This window comes from Littorina saxatilis, linkage group LG1 (genome assembly GCF_037325665.1).
Source record: "Littorina saxatilis isolate snail1 linkage group LG1, US_GU_Lsax_2.0, whole genome shotgun sequence".
Classification (NCBI taxonomy): domain Eukaryota; kingdom Metazoa; phylum Mollusca; class Gastropoda; order Littorinimorpha; family Littorinidae; genus Littorina; species Littorina saxatilis.
In genome coordinates this window covers 26,103,220-26,123,897 of record NC_090245.1, presented here as the reverse complement: position 1 = coordinate 26,123,897, position 20,678 = coordinate 26,103,220, and the positions used below count along the sequence as shown (strand labels likewise).

General features: G+C 39.2%; 1 protein-coding gene across 2 annotated transcripts in view; it reads left to right on the top strand.

Annotated features, from left to right (window-relative positions):
* The window catches only part of LOC138965641 (collagen, type I, alpha 1a-like), a 51,180-nt gene that overhangs the window by 922 nt on the left and 29,580 nt on the right, over positions 1 to 20,678 (top strand). The gene's annotated exons all lie outside the window — the stretch shown is intronic.

The following is a 20,678-nucleotide window of genomic DNA, read 5'->3' as shown; positions in this document are numbered from 1 at the left end:
GCAAAAGTGTCACGTGATAATCAACCGTTTGGTTTCGGCGTTCACTGGAGCAGACAATTTTTTCTGTAACCATTTGACAGTGATGAAACCATATATTACGGTCTCCTTCCGGCAGCAGTCCCAAAATTTCGACTTGATTTTACCTTAGAACGATGTCTTTATCATAACAGTGAAGAACATAACGGAGATCACTGTCGAAGTCGGCCAATCAATCTGCAATCATTTTCGTCTCGCGAACACTGATCTCAAATTTAGATCGGTGCTCGCGAAAACCACATGGGAGATAACTCTGTATTTTTGTTTCGATAGATTCGCGTAGGACTGTAGCGTCCAGTCAGGGAGAGAATGAGCCGAACTCATTTTGACTTGAGTTCAGGATGATTGTAATCATGATCATGTATACAGTATGCAAAAGTTAAACTGAAACAGGCACACGCGCGCCCACATTCTCTATCTCTAGCTTTCTCATTCTCACGTACACAGTGGGACATACTTCTGCCCTTTTTTAACTGTCCGCAAATGGTATTACAAATGAATAAATGAGACCAGGGTGTACTTTTAGGGCATATTAGAAGAATTTGGAAAGGTGCTGTTTAGTAGACAGTAGTAAGTTTTCACAGAGAGTGAATCCCACTAAGCATGCCTCAACACAGATTGCTGCATGCATAACCAGCAGAGTGCATGCATGGATACTAACACGTGTAAAGACAGCACACATAACATAAGTAACCTCACTTAGTGAGACTTGTTGAAAAATACTACTCTTTCATCCTTCACTTTATAAGTTTTAGACTAATAAGAGCAGCTCTACCTATACCATTCATTAGTGTGCTGATTTGCCAGAGTTTTGGTAAAAACTTACTGAGTTAGGACTGAAATATATTCATTCACATGAATGCATCTCATTCTCACTCAATCTCAGTTTTAACAACTTCTAAAAAAAAGTCTCAATTTCTTCAGTTGTACTTTTAGTTCAGTTGTGATATTGATAGGATTACACATAAATGTGAACTAAATTGTAGTGATACCAGAGTTGTGCCCAAATAAAGAGGACAGTATGTGTTTTGGACCTCAACTGAAAATATGGGTATGTCCTAGGGACAAAACAAACATTGTTAAAAGAGCTTGTACATGTACATGTATGCATGTCACTGTCAGTATCAGACATTCAAAAACACAAGTATCAATGATTGAACACCTAGGCCTGATAAAAACACTGTGATACTGATGGTCATCTTGCCTCATCTCGAACAAACAGAACAAATAATGAACGCTAAAAGTAGAACATTGAACTACGACTTTTTCTCCAAAAGATTGATTGGAAATATATGAGGCTGTGCCAGAACCTGCCTCCTTACAATGGGACACTTGAGGCAAAAATAAAACTGTTTATATTTGTTGTTGGATGTTGCAGCATTAAAGACTGAGGTTTCCTGAATGTGTTTCAAGTTTTAAAAAGATAAATGAAAGCAGCGTTTTTTAGATATTGATCAATAAAGACGGGCACCTGACTGATGTTGGATGTTACACTGGACACAGTACAACTAGCCACAGTATGATAATTACTTGCCAGATATTTCTGAATCTAATCTTTATCATTGACTTAGATGCTGAAATTGACATTCACATCAAATCCAAACCAAAATTCAATTTTATTGTCCCATAAATTCATCTGCTCACTGTGTCCTGTGTAACGTCCGACAGCAAGCAGTACACACACATTTCATTAAAAATGCAACAAACACAGAAATCTTGTCAGAACAAAAATAATCTTATTTAATACATTGTGTACCACATCTAAAACCAGAAACAAAGTGACAAACAGTTTGTAAATATAGTCTGCAGGCTGTTGAGCATGTCAGATGTTACACTTGGTAGATGTAGAACTGAATGGACACAGTTTGTGCTGTGTCCACGTAAGGACTGAAAGCCGAGGTCACTCATGCCCGGTACATAGACACGTGTGGACGCAAACACATCGTGTTGCCGCTTCAGTCCGTTTTTGCCGTTGTAGTGTGCATTAAAAAGCTTTAAAAACACTAAAAACTTGCAATTCAGTCGTTACATTATTGCGGACGTTACCAGTACGATGTGCCTGACAAAAAATTATAAACACTCACCTTCTCTCTTCTTTGCCGCCATCTTGGGAAATCAAACACAGAGTGCATTCTGGGTAAAGATGGCTTCCCGAAATAATCTTTCTACCGCGAAAATGTAGAATACCTTTTTTCGAATCTGGATATTTTCGTACGTTACCGTTTGACAAAAAAAAAAGTACTGACCTTTTCAGAGCTGAAAGACTGTCTAGCACACGGTCTAATGCTTTTTGTGTGGTAAATTACGTTCAAAGAGTGCAATTTGTAGTCGCCATTAACGTGAATGTTGACGACGGCTCACAGTGGAGTAGCAGACGAACTTTTCGTTCACAGGCACATTTGACATTATGTGTAACGACCGAAACCGTTCCTTTTCAATCCTTTTTTTTTTAAGAAATAGTTTGAAATTTTTATTTATTGTGGGACAGATTTGAAGACTTATACTTCATCTACAAACACACACAGTAAGTTATAGGTAAGTTGATGGTAAACAAGCAAACAAGCAAAATCCTGAGTTCCCTTGAAGTGTCCCATTCACACTCACTCGTTTCAACCCACGCATCTCGTTTCTTTCTTTTTTATATTTAGTCAAGTTTTGACTAAATATTTTAACGTAGAGGGGGGAATCGAGACGAGGGTCGTGGTGTGTGTGTGTGTCTGTCTGTCTGTCTGTGTGTGTAGAGCGATTCAGACCAAACTACTTGACCGATCTTTATGAAATTTTACATGAGAGTTCCTGGGATTGATATCCCCGAACGTTTTTTTCATTTTTTTGATAAATGTCTTTGATGACGTCATATCCGGCTTTTCGTGAAAGTTGAGGCGGCACTGTCACGCCCTCATTTTTCAACCAAATTGGTTGAAATTTTGGTCAAGTAATTTTCGACGAAGCCCGGACTTCGGTATTGCATTTCAGCTTGGTGGCTTAAAAATTAATTAATGACTTTGGTCATTAAAAATCGGAAAATTGTAAAAAAAAAATAAAAATTTATAAAACAATCCAAATTTACGTTCATCTTATTCTCCATCATTTGCTGATTCCAAAAACATATAAATATGTTATATTTGGATTAAAAACAAGCTCTGAAAATGAAATATATAAAAATTATTATCAAAATTAAATTTTCGAAATCAATTTAAAAGCACTTTCATCTTATTCCTTGTCGGTTCCTGATTCCAAAAACATATATGATATGTTTGGATTAAAAACACGCTCAGAAAGTTAAAACAAAGAGAGGTACAGAAAAGCGTGCTATCCTTCTTAGCGCAACTACTACCCCGCTCTTCTTGTCAATTTCACTGCCTTTGCCATGAGCGGTCGACTGACGATGCTACGAGTATACGGTCTTGCTGAAAAATGGCATTGCGTTCAGTTTCATTCTGTGAGTTCGACAGCTACTTGACTAAATGTTGTATTTTCGCCTTATGCGACTTGTTTATTTTCAAACAGAAATGACCATATCTAGCACGGTTATGATTATTATCTCTATGGGTTATGTTTGTCATTAAAAAACATTGGTTTGCCATGAAAGATGGGAACAGATAAAAAAAAAATGTAATCAAACTCAGGGGGTGACCGTCAAAGCACCTTTTGGCACAGCCTCATATACTGGTCAGGATCTTTTTGTTGTTGTTGAGATTTTGGTTTTTATCTTTAATTTAAACTTCTTCTGTATCAGTAGATTAAAATGAACTTGTTTTCAATCCTATATATTTTATCTTTGTTGCTCAGTCAGTTAATTTAATTAATTCACAATGTAAATGTACACCAAAGCACACATCTTATTCTTGCAGTATTTCAAACCTCATTTTCAGCGTTGTTGTCAGAGTGAAAGTAAATGGGTCTGTTGCTCCTGGATTAGAACCATGTATCTCTCCAAATGTCCACATGACTAAAATACTATACAGTGAAACTCGGCTATATTGAAGTAGGCTATATTGAAGAATGTTTCAGGTCCTGGCTGAAGCTCTACTTTTTACATTTAGTCAAGTTTTGACTAAATGTTTTAACGCAGAGGGGGGAATCGAGACGAGGGTCGTGGTGTGTGTGTGTGTGTGTAGAGCCATTCAGAGAAAACTACTGGACCGATCTTCATGAAACTTGACATGAGAGATCCTGAGTATGGTATCTCCTGACGATTTTTTCACATAGAGGGGGAATCGAGACGAGGGTCGTGTGTGTGTGTCTGTCTGTGCGTGTGTGTGTAGAGCAATTCAGACCAAACTACTGTACCGATCTTTATGAAATTTGACATGAGAGTTCCTGGGAATGATATCCCCGTACGTTTTTTTCTTTTTTTCGATATACTTTTGATGATGTCATATCCAGCTTTTTGTAAAAGTTGAGGCGGCACTGTCACACCCTCATTTTTCAATCAAATTGATTGACATTTTTGTAAAGCAATCTTCGACGAAGCCAGGACTTTGGTATTGCATTTCAGCTTGGTGGCTTAAAAATTAATTGATGACTTTGGTCATGAAAAATCTGAAAATTGTAATAATTTTTTTTTTATAAAACGATACAAATTTACGTTCATCTTATTCTACATCATTTCCTGATTCCAAAAACATATAAATATGTTATATTTGGATTAAAAAGAAGCTCTGAAAATTAAAAATATAAGAATTATGATCAAAATAAAATTTTCGAATTCGATTTAAAAACAATTTCATCTTGTTCCTTGTCGGTTCCTGATTCCAAAAACATATAGATACGATATGTTTGGATTAAAAACACGCTCAGAAAGTTAAAACGAAGAAAGGTACAGAAAAGCGTGCTATGCAGCACAGCGAAACCACTACCGCGCTGAACAGGCTCGTCAGTTTCACTCCGTTTTGCACAAGCGGTGGACTACGGTCATTGTGAAAAAATGCAGTGCGTTCAGTTTCATTTTGTGAGTTCCACAGCTTGACTAAATGTAGTAATTTCGCCTTAGGCGACTTTTTGATAAATGTCTTTGATGACGTCATATCCGGCTTTTCGTGAAAGTTGAGGCGGCACTGTCACGCTCTCATTTTTCAACCAAATTGGTTGAAATTTTGGTCAAGTAATCTTCGATGAAGCCCGGACTTTGGTATTACATTTCAGCTTGGAGGCTTAAAAATTAATGAGTTTGCTCATTAAAGTTGTCATTAAAATCGATTTTTTGCAAACAGATTTAAAATTGATTGCATCGTATTCTTCATCACATTCTGAATCTAACAAGAAGAGCAAACGCTCGATCGAGTCACTTTCGCAGTTCTGAATATTATATGAGGCATCAGATGGACAGGAAGAAATTGCTATTCACAACACAATGCATACCTGAAGCATACCTGTGACCTTGAAAAAGGTCAAAGGTCACCAAAGCAGACGTCAAAGTGTAGAGGTCACTGGGAGTCACGTTCACATAAAATTTGAGCCCGGTCACTTTTATAGTTTCCGAGAAAAGCCCAACGTTAAGTTGTGTGTTGCCGAACAGAAAAGGCTAGTTATCTCCCTTGTTTTTCTGATAACGTTCGCAAAAGGCTACAGATGTAAATACTTTGATGTAAAGAATAATCCTACAAAGTTTCAATCACATCCGATGAACTTTGTCAAAGATATAAAATGTCTAATTTTTCCTTTGACGCTGACCTGTGACCTTGAAAAAGGTCAAAGGTCAACGAAACCATCGTTAAAGTGTAGAGGTCATTGGAGGTCACGACTAAACAAAATATGAGCCCGGTCGCTTTGATAGTTTCCGAGAAAAGTCCAACGTTAAGGTGGTGTCTACGGACGGCCGGCCGGACAGACTAACACTGACCGATTACATAGTCACTTTTTCTCAAGTGACTCAAAAATATATACATATGTTTACTCTTAAAATGTGATCACAATTAACAAAAACAGATTAATTAGTCTTACGATTAAAATTTAAGAAATCGATCCAAATATGATTTCATCTTATTCTTTATCACTTCCTGATTCCAAAAACATATAGATATAATAGGTTGTATTCAAAACAAGCTCAGAAAGTTAACAAGAATACAGAAAAGCGCGCTTTCCTGCTTAGGCCACACAAAAAAAATAGTCTGTTCACGGTAACTCGACCGACCCTAGTTTTTAGGACCGACCCTAATCTTTTTTTTTGATCGTCTGAAAAAAAAAACGCATCCAAAATAGAGCTGTTTGCGCTCAAACAGCAGACGACAGAAGGGAGGTAAGCTCAAAGTACTGTTTATAGTTATGTTGGGCAAAAACAGGGATTGATGAGAAGAAATGAACTGTGAAACATCATAGAGAGGGGAAAAAAAAATATAAAAAAATGGGGGAAAAAAAAAAGCTGACCTACCGACCCTATTTTTTTACCCTATGTTACCGTAAACAGACCTTTTTTTGGGGGGGGGGGGCCTTAGCACAATTCGCTACCGCGCTAATCTGGCGTGTCAATATCACTACGTTTTGCACGTGGGAGGTGAGCGATTTCCTTCACGCGGGGATTGACGAAGCTGTGTACTGTCTTGGTGAAAAAATACAGTGCGTTCAGTTTCATCCCGTGAGTTCGACAGCTTGACTAAATGTAGTAATTTCGCCTTACACGACTTGTTCTTTGTTAAAAAATGTTGGCTACATTGAAGTCGGCTATATTGAAATCCCGGCTATATTGAAACAAAAATTCAGCCCACGGGACGTTTTTACCTGGCTATATTAAATGTTTGCTCCAAAGATTTTTATTTTTTTATTTTTAAGAATAATGACTGCGCGGGCGCCGAATGATATGACACGCCTCTGTCAGCGCAATCAGTTGAGGAAGGGGAGAGGCCAGATAAGCATCAACTTTCGAGTCAGGAGGTCTCTGATAACAATTACAGTCTAACAATGCCGCGGGCCTCTGACAGCTACGCCATGTAGTTCTGTGGTGCCTAGATCTCCCCGACTTAATTTCTCTTGTTCATGCGAGTAGTTTCCCTTTGTACAATAGCAAAAATGGCTGCAAAACAAACAAGTCGCGTAAGGCGAAAATACATTTAGTCAAGCTCAGTCGAACTCACAGAATGAAACTGAACGCATTGCATTTTTTCCGCAAGACCGTACACTCGTAGCATCGTCTGTCCACCGCTCGTGGCAAAGGCACTGAAATTAACAATCCAGAAAAGCGCGGTAGCGGTTGCGCTCAGGAGTATAGCATGCTTTTCTACATCTCTATTCTTTTTAACTCTCTGTACGTGTTTTTAATCCAAACATATCATATCTGTATGTTTTTGGAATCAGGAACGGACAAGGAATAAGATGAAATTGTTTTTAAATCGATTTCGGAAATTTAATTTTAATCATAATTTTTATATTTTTAATTTTCAGAGCTTGTTTTTAATCCAAATATTATACGTTAATTGGATCTGTGATCCAAACATGGCTTTTGGTCAATCGAGATGGAAGTTTATTCCACAAGCCCGTAGGGCGAGTGGAATAAACTGCCATCGAGATTGACCAAAAGGCATGTTTGGATCACAGATCCAATTAACATATATATCTCGACATTCACTGGTCTTAGGGTTTTTGTTTTCAAAAAAGAAAGAAACTTGCTTGAACACGGACCACTTCTCCGAGCAAAATCAACAAACCTAATCACTCGCATTCCACCTCAAGGTCTCGGCCAACCAAGACTATGGCATACTCGTAGCAAAGCCGCCGAATGGTACCGTAAACCAAGAATAGTGACGTAAGAGAATAGAATGTCGTCTTTTGATTTGGAACGTGACGTGTTTCAGAACTTCTTCTGGACAACTCGGATGGTCTTCTGCGTAGTGGTTGGCACGAGATTCTTTTTCTTCTTCGACAGTTCATCCTCCGATACTGTAGCAAAACGTTTCATCTTTTTTTCACTTTCGAGTATGCGGACGACTGAACTTGACCGCTAAAAAGTAGTCCTTTCGGAATCATTACGCCGAGTCTGAACATGAGGTCTGAACATTGTTTTTAGGCAGGATCTAGGTGAAAGCGAGGCTGTTCTTATCTCTGTGTACAGTCGAGAGAGAGAGAAATACATGTCGAGACATAACATATTTATATGTTTTTGGAATCAGAAAATGATGAAGAATAAGATAAACGTAATTTTGGATCATTTTATATAAAAAAAAAAAGTAATTACAATTTTCAGATTTTGAATGACCAGTCATTAACCTTTTAACTACCAAGTTTATTGTTGTGTAGACTCCCTCAGCTCCCAAGTTATTTTGAGCAGAGACGGTCAAAAACGGGTATGCGTGTTTAAATTATTATTACTCAGTTTCTCTTTGTCAGATTGATAAAAAAAATTGGTATGTTATTGGATAGGGATCAAACTTCAAAGAGTATGTGTTCTTCTTCTTGGTGGTATGTATGTCGCAGTGTTATCATGATTTATCTACCTGTTGACCTGTCAATAAAGTTGAAAAATTACGCTTACTTGTTGCTCCGGTATATCATCCGTTTCGCTGTCACTTGTTGATATTCATTGAACGATCAAAGTAGGTCAGATCAGCAGTGTTCACAGAAATGCTGATGTCGAAGCCAGAATCTTCTAATTGATGTCTATTTTCGTGGAGATAATCCAGCATAGTCATGAAATCAGGATCACTGTCATGTCGGCACCAAGCGCCCAACAAATTTGGTGAAAAAAGATCGATTGTAACTCTCACAGAGATCGAAAGCACATGGGGAAAAAACAAGGCGGAAGTGAGACAATCCCACAATGCATTTGCAACCGTCTTATTACTACTGCTCGCGCACAACAACCGCAAACAACCGAAACAGACGCTACACCGGCGAGGGGCGGTATCGGGCGGTATGGGAATGGCGGCAATGGCGGAAGACGGGCGGTATCGGGCGGTATGGTAGTTAAAAGGTTAATTAATTTTTAAACCTCCAAGCTGAAATGCAATACAAAAGTCCGGCCTTGGTCGAAGATTGCTTGGCCAAAATTTCAATCAATTTTATTGAAAAATAGGGTGTGACAGTGCCGCCTCAACTTTTACAAAATGCCGGATATGACATCATCAAAGACAATTATCGAAAAAATGAAAAAAACCGTCTGGGGATATCATTCTCAGGAACTCTCATGAAAAATGTCATGAAGATCGGTCCAGTAGTTTACTCCGAATCGCTCTACACACACACACACACCACGACCCTTCTCTCGATTCCCCCCTCTATATTAAAACATTTAGTCAAAACTTGACTAAATGTAGAAAGGATGAGTCTGACAATAAAAAGAAAAATCGAGCTTATTCAGAAGCTGGAAACTGGCTGCAAAAAAAGAAAGGAAGTAGCTGAAGAATATGGAATTTCGGCAGGTTGTGTGACCAAGATTATGAAAGAAAAAGAAACATTGAAAAGTCTTAGGGTTAGGGTTAGCCTAACCCTGAAAAAAGCAAGGAGGCTCGAAGAACAACAGCCAACAGGTGAAAGATTAATGGGAATACATCAAACGTAATGTGTGGACACGGAAATAAGAACGTATAGTGAAAAAAAGTTCGGTATATTGAATTTCTGAAGGAACAAGGAGGGTAATTCAATATAACCGAGAATTGCCTAAATTGAAGTTCCGGCTATATTGAAGGTCTTCCCAGGCGCCGTGCCACTTCAATATAGCCGGGTTTCACAACAAATTGATTTTCCTGCACTGGAAGAAGAACAACTGTACAATACTTGTACCTGCTACGGCTAGCCTGTTGAGCAAACTGTTAAGGAGCACCCCCCCCCCCCCCCTTTAACCTACACACATAACACAAAGAACCACAGCAAAGAGAAAAACTCCTCACGTCGACAACAACAAAGGTTCACATTTTGTTGGTTTGTAAATTGTATGAACCTTGATTGATCCGAAGACCTACATCAGTTCACTCCACGTTTAAACTATTAGTATTAATGCATCGGGTCAAAACAGTATGTGACAGTCACCCCCCGCGGGTTAGGGGGAGTCCCATATTGGTTGGGACGAGAAAGAATTTACTCGATGCTCCCCAGCATTCTGTTTCTCCTTTTACCCTTGTTAAGTGTTTCTTGTATAGAATATAGTCAATTTTTGTAAAGATTTTAGTCAAGCAGTATGTAAGAAATGTCAAGTCCTTTGTACTGGAAACTTGCATTCTCCCAGTAAGATAATATATTGTACTACGTTGCAAGCCCCTGGAGCAAATTTTTGATTAGTGCTTTTGTGAACAAGAAACAATTGACAAGTGGCTCTATCCCATCTCCCCCGTCGCGATATAACATTCGTGGTTGACACACACAAACACACACAGAGTGATGTACACAGGGAAACATTTAGACACAGAGGCGCTGCAGTCGTGAACGGGATTGGTGTGAATAATAATCACCATAAAAACATTAAGATATGGAAAATACTTAAATAGCTTCCAGACAAGTCGAATACAGTCTACTCATCAAAAATTTCAGCAGAAACACAAAATCAACAGTTAACAATATTTATTTTAAATCATAGACATAGTGCTTATCAACCAGTCATGATTATATTTATTGCAGACACACAATGCATGTTTCTAAATTGGCCAGAATAGCGCCTGCGAAATTCCCCCACCTACACAGTTCAGGAATGGAAAGCCAAAGTGATCACCTTTAACATTATTTAAGTAATGTGTTGTCAAGCTTGAATTGTTCTGTTCCCACAAACACCTTTTTTTCTCCCGCAGTCATAGACTCCTAAATGGAAATGCAGTGTCTTACTTGCATGCAACACATGATCTTTTGAGGGGTGAGCAGGATCTAGCCCTTCTTTCTGCTCGTCAGTGTCAGTTTTGTCAAGTTAGCGAAACACATCCAAAGACTACACTTGCCACGGGGGCATGCAATTACTTCAACATCTGAAGCGAGTTGGTGATTGATCTTGATCATCCATGTGGGACAAAGTGGATGCCATAAAGGGTATGCAAAACATCTGACACTTACTCAGTTTTTTGACAGGGTTTTCACAAACGCACACAAAACATTGGCTATACGCTTGTTTCTAGCTATTCTCACAACATATCAGCTGTAGCGCAGGCTTTATTGTTATATGACTTGCTAGTAATTCCTGGATGCTTAAAGCCAAGAAATAAATTCAATGTTTTGAATTCTCAAACAAAACTAATTTTTTCTGCCGCTAGAGGATAGAACTTTTTTCACCCTTCGAACATAAGGAAAAGGACAAAACTCTATTTTTGGACAGTATACTCTTTGCTGACATCCAGGGGACACAACTCGCATGATTTCCAATCAACAAATAGCCAAATACCCCTGTGTAAATAGAAAAGTAACTGCAATAAATTAATTATAAACAGTTACCAACCTCGCCACCAGAATTTTTTGGCCTTCTAAAAGTTGCAGACTTACACCATACAAATTATGTGCGAGTGCCCTGCACACATGAACCCACACACACACCCCCACCCACACACTGACTAAAATGTTCCACATACGCACTCACTAAAAAAAATCATTTCTATTCTAAAAATAGTTTGGCGTGTCGCTTGATTCCTCAGTAGCATATATATATATACAATTTACAGCACTGTTTCAGACCTGATGCATGGTTTTTGTCAAATGTTGGCATTGCCAATTAGAGTCACATTTAGGTTTGTTTTAGTGGACTAAGGTACACCAAATTTCATTGGATGTATTTAAATAGTCTTGTTGGGCGACCCATCTAAAAATAGGCAAATTATGCACAGTTTGTAGACCGTTCCAAACACCCCGCGGCGCGAGCTGACAATTTTCCTGCACAGCGCACGCCGCTGTCACTGTGCGATGAGCCGTTTTCAAGCACAAATATCTCCGCTTTGGAATGATGTACATGCCACAAAATCCACACACAGTAAGAAACAACACCATTGAAGAAAATCTTGTAATTTGGTTGTTTTATTACAAATAACAACAGAGTAAGAGGCGAACAAAAGTAGCAAAAATATGATGCGGCTACAGTCGCTTTGAGCTCGCAGTGGTGGGCCTCCCTAAAATTTGTTTATCAGACTCTGATCATTATTAACCTTCACCGTGGGTCGTGGACGACCCAGAGCCTCACAAAAGTGTCTTTATCTCTGAAACTATTTGGAGTTTTTAATTGAGACTTCATGTGATCTCCAATCACCATACGGCCTTCCTATTGCCCAACTGTTGAAAGATTATCTTTGTAAACAAACAAACAAACGATGACATAATTTGAACTACACAGTCCGGATGATGTGGGTCGTGGACGACCTGTATGGAATGACCTACGGAAAATTACCCTGTTTATCCCTATTCGGATGGCGTGGGTCGGTCGTGTATGACCTTTACTCTGCAAAGAGCCTGAGGTGGTGACATGTTATTCCTATTCGGATGGCATGGGTCATGTATGACCTATACTTTTAACGTTTAATCCTTTTTTTGAACGTATGACCCACATCATCCGGACTGTGTAGTCCAAAGCGTGATCCGGTGAAGGTTAATGTGCATAAGAGTAAGACTTCAGTGCAACATCCAAATACTGTCCAGTCCGAGATTGGCTAGTCAGGTCCTTCGTTGGTGTTGAAGACATGACACTTGTGCTGTATGATGACCAGTGTATTCATTCCATCAAGTATCCATTCCATCAAAATCAACGCCATCCCACCAACACACACACCTTTGTGTGTATTTGTGTGTGTGTATTAGTCTAGTACTGTGTGTTTGTCACTATAGTGTGTGTTTCAAAAGCCTCATTTTCATCTTAAAAGCAAAGGTGGCAAATGGTTGACAACTTGAATACACTCATTCAACGATTCATTCTTCATAATAATATAAATTCTGAATTATCTGACCATACAACTGATACAGATTCAGCTGGACTGAACAAATTCAGTTCAGCATACCTGTATTTGTAGATGGTTGTGTAATGTGTCTCTGTTTTAGTGATTGCTGATGCTTTCTTATTTAGACATGGCATGGAGCAATTTTATCTGGGACTGAGCAAGAGATTTACCTTAGTATGCCTGAACATTTCGTGGACTGTTATGATGACAGTTTTGTTTAATTTTCTCTCTCTAGTAATTCAACACAAGGCACGGGCACTCAGTAGTCTAAACCGCCTTAATTGGAATGTGTGATTGAACCACTGGACACCACCTGATGGGTTATCTTGAAGTTTACTGTTTAGCGCTGTAAATCCAGGGAGGTTTTTCTGCGGTACCAAAGCCTGAATTTGCATAACTTGCTATTTTAATCACACTCGCAGAAGGTCATTTAAATTGTCATTCCACTGATCCAGATGGTTTTAACTTTTATTTTCAAGTGTTTTTTGAGAAAAAAACATCAGCAAAGCCATTTTGTCTGTTGAGAAGTAAAGTGACAAAGGCATGCTTTTGTCTTGACCAATGACACATGACAATATTAAGCTCACTTTTGGAGCCTATTCCGTCAATAATTTAATAGTGAATAATGTCACTGGGATCATTCTTTGCATTAAATAAGAGTGACCTCCACCAGATTAAACGCAATGATGACACTGTAAAGCTTTGAAATTACAACGTTATAGTTCAAGATTGCCCCCAAATTAACCCTTACACTGGTGCAATTCTGTAACACATGTTACATAGCCACTGGTGAATTAACAGAGAGAAAAATAAAGAAAAACGGTCATATAGGTTTTCGCATCCATGGGAGGTAATCGGAACCGACCAAACAGACTGAGCCAGTAGCGCGACATATGTCGTGGCAACCAGGTGACAGTATACGTAAAGTAGCGCGACATACCAGCCTAAGGGTTAAATTCATGTCATTTTGTCACAGACAAATTATTGACAGCATCCAAACTGTGTGATACAATGACATAATAATAATAATTGCTTGGGAATGGACACATTTGAAACATGTTCCATTGATAAATTGTCATTGTAGTGTTACAGTTGTGTTCAAAGATTATCTGAAGCTTCATGTTGGGAAAAAGTTGACTCTTTCAGGGAACCGGAAACATTTTCGCTTTTCTTTGAGGTACTGTATGCCTAAATTGTACATTGTATTGGACTTGGAGATCAGAAAATAACCAGAATAGAAAGACTAGGGGTGCGTTATTCTTTTCATTTGTTCATCATGTCCGGAACGAATAAGAGATATCGCAATATTTGAAAGTTTTATTTGTTGAAGATGCTTTCTCGTGTTACCATTCTGTATTATTTTATGTGCATGCAGACTATTTGAGTTTTGACCTTATTGATTAGTTTACGGCTGGTGTCTACCCCTTGAGATCACTTTTTTCAAAGGGAACTTATCTGTAAGTTCAAGGAGAGCTGAGGTCCGACATTACAGATACAATAGGGCTTGACCTGCTAAGGCAAAAAAAAAAAGTATGTTTCTGGTAACATGACTACCAAAAAATAGGGTAGGTAGGTAGGGATTTTTTTTGGGGGGGGGGGGGGGGTCAGGGTAGAAAATAACTATACAGTGACGCAAAGAGACTGGACTTGCTATACAAAGAGAAAGACAACACATTACAAAACAAATGAGACAAAAGGGATGCAGGGTTATTCCCCTTGTGTCGTCTGCCGTCTGTTACTTTCGTTTTGACGCTCTTTTTTTTCGTCTTTTTTTTTTACAAATGCAATTTAAAAAAAAGTCTAGGGTCTGTGGGAAAAAACTAGGGGGGTCGGGTGACCAAAAACATACAACTTTTTTTTGTTTGCCTAATGTCCAAGATAGTGACTGTAACTAAAGTATTGGGTACATTGGAACAAACACCCCCCCCCCCCCCCCCCCCCCCCCCCCCCCCCGCACTTTAAGACCTTACAAAGACGGAACAATTCAGGTCTTAAAAAGGAGGGAGTGTACAAGTTAAACTTGGGGTAACTTTTTTGTGGTTATGAACTGAAAGTTTAAAGAAAACAGGGTCTTAAATTGGGGATACAGGGTCTGAAAAGGGAGGTCTCCACTGTATCAGACTTTCCCACAAAGTAGGGAGTGTCAAGGTGGGGGTACATTTACTACCCTTTAAGATCTCAAAACATCTAAAAAATAATATCAAGTCTTAAGCAGTAGAGTGTTATGGTGGGGGCAAATTTACTGAGATTATGAACAAAGTCAAAGAAAACAGGGTGTTTCTTCTTCTTGTCGTTCGCTGTTAGATCGTCAGTCCGGACTGCAGGGGAAAACGTGCTGTCCTCTCCACAGGGTGTTTAAAAGGGAGGGAGTCTTAAAAAAAGGGGTTCTACTGTATTGCTGAGATTCTATTGTGGGTATGTATACTATTTCAGATCAACAATCAATCAATCACATCCGAAGAAGAGTGATAAAGGAGAATATATAACACACACATAAATTACTTTACTGGCAAATTAGAAATCACCACTTGATACATTAGTAAAATTTAAAGAGAGGGAAACATACAAATTGAGCTCACAACCTGTTTTCAATCAGTTCTTTATGAATGCTGTCATATATTTTAATTTGGGATACATCAATTGGGAGAAACACTTTTTTTTAAATCTATTTCCTTTTCTCATGGGGTAGACTAGCCTTGAAGTTAAATTGCCGCCTTGCAGTTGGGTGTATTCATGCTTTAAACCGAACAAAAACATCATCACACACCATTGGTAAACAATTTATACATACTGATACAACTCCAGAACATGCTCTGTGGACCACATGAGTAAAATAAATAATTCATGTCATAGTTTGGCATTTGTAATTTAAAAATCACTGTCTCATAAGAGATTGTTGCATAATAAGCGACCGCACCCACTGCCAACCCAGGACATTTGGCGGTCATGCAGATCGTTGAATGTCATGGCAGTGGCTTGGTGGAAATTACGATTTTGGAACTTTCTACATGGTCTCGACATTCAAAGTTACTTTAAAAAGTTGCATTTTCCTTTGTTTCGGCACAAACACAAATTTTGCACTTGGGTTGAACTTGAAGGATGTGCTGTTGTTGTCATAACCATCTTTCTCTCACTTCCTCTCTGCCCCGCCCCCATCTCTCTCTCTCTCTCTCTCTCTCTCTCTCTCTCTCTCTCTCTCTCTCTCTCTCTCTCTCTGTTTGCTACTGTATCCAGTGAGTAACAGTGTGTGCACATTGTGTTGCAAACGTGTGAATGCGCGAGCTTTTATTATTGTGACAGCTACTTCTCTTAGAGCATACACTGCCCGTGGAATCATCATTTGTGTCATGTTTCAGAGACCGGCAATTCAGACATGGCGACTATCTTTGTTCCCTTACATTTGACTCTTAACAACTGACATCTGACAATGTTGACCTTTTCTGATTTATCTATCAAATAATATAATAGTTACCGGTAATGTGTTATTTACTGATTCACTGTGACGGTTTTTATGACACGCAACAAAAGACAGTTCAACATCGACACCATGTACTGATGTGCAAGGTATTTCAAACCTAGAGAATTAACACATTTCTATAACTCGATATTAAGTCCACTTCCTCAGTTATCCACTCAGTAATGCCTCTAACTTTGGACAGTAATTTCCATTCCTCGATTTTTTATGTAAAGATCACAATTGACACTAATAAAACAATACTCCATCTATGTGATTACAGAACAAATGAGACCTTAGTTTGACACATTAGTTATACACAATTTGATTACAGTGATAATATACAATTTTGTATTCAGCACACTTTCATAAGTTTCATAGTGTTTCGAAAAAGACAGAAATGGAATAAAACGGGAAATAATGTTTGTAAAGATAGTAGCCTGTACAGATTTGTAAATGTAAGAAATGAGAAGCCTATTGACTGGGTAAATACATGAACATGTATATGATTATCTAGGAGGTTGAAGTATGACAGAAAATGTGATGAGCAGAATACAGTACCCATTTAGTGATTCACCAAAAGGAAAATGATAAGTAATTAATTATATAACAATAGATATAAACACTCGTTAATTTTTTTTAGAAAAGGAGTAAGAAACCCCAAACAAACAAGCACACAAACAAATCTGTTGTCACTAATTAAAAAAAAATTTTAAAAAAGAGGGGGGGGGGGGGGGGGGGGTCGATTAAAAAATAAAAAGAAGATAATGGTAGCACGTACTGACCCATGAGATGCGAGGTTATTGCATAGCACAAGAGGGCGACGCCGGGCTTGTTCTACACCTCTCACTTGCTGAGGACAAGCCTTGCTGGATACCACACAAGTGACTTGCTCAACGCAGTCAGTGGGGGCCTTCAAGCTGCACTGTTAACACCATCTACGAAAGTCCAGTTCCCGGCAATCGATGTCGGCGACTTCTTACTTGACTCGTGGAAACGCTCAGATCTTCGCTTCCAAGACACTTCAGACATTTGGGAATTGACAACTAGCAAGCGAGCGACATGTATTAATTTTCAAAAGTAGAAAATATTAAACTTGAAAATAAGTGTTAAACCACATTACTGAAAACTACTCAATTATATGTATATAAATGTATTTTAAACACTGTCACTTTCTGCTGATGTCACCAAGGCTTATCAGAACCTTCTCTTGTCACCGAATTAGTTGGGTTATTTATATAAAATACTGGACAAAACATTTCAAACCTCATATGCCTATATTGACCTCAATTGAGTGGGTGAAAACCCATGCAAGAACTGAGTGTGCAATGGTTCATTTAGAAAACGCCCATCGAGATGCATTACAGGTCACAGCATTGCTGAAGCAACTATTTGTATTTTTGTCGCAGATTACGATAAAACAGTCAAAAGCTTTACACAACTATCTCAAATGACTACACTTGCCTTTAGTGTTGCCATCCAAACGAAACTTTTTGCGGTTTGTCAGTTCGCATCACTCGCAAAAAATGTAATTAACATCATAGTTTCCCGTGATCACGTTCTGGGGCTGAAGGCTGTGTGCGGTATGCCAAAATGAACCCACGTACCATCTTTTACAATTATCATACGTAATCAAACACAATGATGTCTTGACTTCAAGTACCCAAAATAGAAACAAATGTTGCCGAGACTGGTGGACTTCCATGTAGGCTTTTGACGTAATTTGTTAACGTGAGGGGCCTGAGCGAGGGCCCGCTTTCCTGCCCGAAGAATAGTCATTATTAATTTAATTCGTTAACAAAAAAGGTGCAGTTTTTGAGTTTTTGCATGAAATTGAAAGTCAATAAAATGCGGTATTTTTGTCAAACTGATCGCTGTCTGAGGCATGACTGATAACCCTGGGGCTCCGTGCACTTCAGTAACTTTAACGGGCGCAGCATTATCAACAGAGAATCACAAAATATGGTCAGTATAGGTGTGGATACTATGGTAGAACCTCCAGGTATAAAACACGTTACACTAAGATGGTATATCGATCTACTTAGTTTTGTCACGATAGGCGTGAAGTAAAAAGAAATGGTCTTGAAACACGTACTCGTCGTACAGTGTTTGTGGAATTCTCTTCATCGTTCACAATCACTTCCGATATAACCTTCGTGGTTGAAAACGACGTTAAACACCAAAGAAAGAAAGAAAGAAAAGTTCACAATCATTTCTACTCGTCGCTCCGACACGGCACTCACAAGTAGCGTGGCACACTCTTCGATGCAAACGACACAATTTTAGCTTTCAAGGTTTCTTTCTTTTGGGGTGCATTTCGGTTATAAACAGACATGTTAAAATATCATTCGTTTCAAATCTCCAGGAGCATGATAGCAAATACAAAATTATAAGATGATATGAAAATATTCCAATGTTCCTCAGTAATGGCACTGGAGATTTTGGTTGGAACCGGTGGAAAATCTTGTGCTTGTGGCGCCATTTTTGACTCACATGCGAAGCAAAAGTGAGTCTATGTACTCACCCGAGTCGTCCGTCCGGACGTCCGGAAAACTTTAACGTTGGATATTTCTTGGACACTATTCAGTCTATCAGTACCAAATTTGGCAAGATGGTGTATGATGACAAGGCCCCAAAAAACATACATAGCATCTTGACCTTGCTTCAAGGTCAAGGTCGCAGGGGCCATAAATGTTGCCTAAAAAACAGCTATTTTTCACATTTTCTCTGAAGTTTTTGAGATTGAATACCTCACCTATATATGATATATAGGGCAAAGTAAGCCCCATCTTTTGATACCAGTTTGGTTTACATTGCTTCAAGGTCAAGGTCACAGGAGCTCTTCAAAGTTGGATTGTATACATATTTTGAAGTGACCTTGACCCTGAACTATGGAAGATAACTGTTTCAAACTTAAACATTATGTGGGGCACATGTTATGCTTTCATCATGAGACACATTTGGTCACATATGATCAAGGTCACTTTGACCCTTATGAAATGTGACCAAAATAAGGTAGTGAACCACTAAAAGTGACCATATCTCATGGTAGAAAGAGCCAATAAGCACCATTGTACTTCCTATGTCTTGAATTAACAGCTTTGTGTTGCGTGACCTTGGATGACCTTGAACTTGGGTCAAGGTCACATGTATTTTGGTAGGAAAAATGTGTAAAGCATGTGAGTCGTATGGGCTTTGCCCTTCTTGTTGTTTCTGAGCGTTGGTATTTTATTGTGTAGCTAAAATAAAACGTGGAGGCAATTATGACGAGTGCGTATGTGTTCCGATAATTGCACAATGGCTTAGTTTCCAAAGCGCATGCTCAGAAAGTCATAGTTTTCTTGTGTGTGGGTTTTTTTTTTCAAAGTCGTGCACCCGAACCTTTTTTTGTGACGCGTTTCACACTATAAATATATATATATACTAGATGATTACCCGCTTCGCCGGGAAGAAGTAGAGCCGAATACCAGGCTGCGCCTGGGACCCGGCAAAGCCGGGTGTACGCCAGCTTTGCCGGCGCACGAAGGAAAGGAGATAAACGCGCAAAACACTGGAGACCTTCTAAAAATAGTAACGTGCAGTGACCTTCTAAAAATAGTAACGTAGTAACGGGAATATGGATTGACGCCACACGGAGGAAGGGAGATAATCGCGGCTGAAAACACTGGAGAAGATAAGGAAGAGTTACTGGTAGTGGATCCAGACAAAAAACAACAAAATCGGTTCAGCGCGCACAGCGCTGCGCGCTGAGAGCACGTGTTGAAATATCTCATCGATGAGGTTGTGTCCGGGGTGTAGCTGAATACGGTGTCCGAATTTGAAAAAGATCCACCGAGAACTTTGGCCGTGCATCGCGAACAGACAGACAGACAGACACTAGTCGTATATATATATATATATAGATAGAAGGATCATAAAGTGCAGTCAAAGAGGGTACTAAACAAAGTTACCGACTTGTTAAGAGCAGGCTAGCTACGGGTCTTATTCATGCACCAGTGTTTAGCCGACACCGAGGTCATGAGCGCGGTTGGTTTTCTTTCAATATAGGCCTACCTACAGAAAATGATCTGTGAAGACGAGTGGATGTTGCATGATCAGCCGACAAAATATCAACCACAGATGCTGCATGACTTTGAATTGATAGGCGAGGATGGGACGTATGACATGAGGCACACAGTTCTATTTTACTAAATAATGCTAGAGACCGCCTTTTTCCCTGCCCCCCCCCCCCCCCCCCCCCCCCCGATTACACGGAGACGCACACACACTTTAAGACACAGGCTCGCACAAAAACTCAAAGGACACAGTCATGCACACACACACAGACACTTTGCCGACGATGCACGATAAGCGTTCATCGT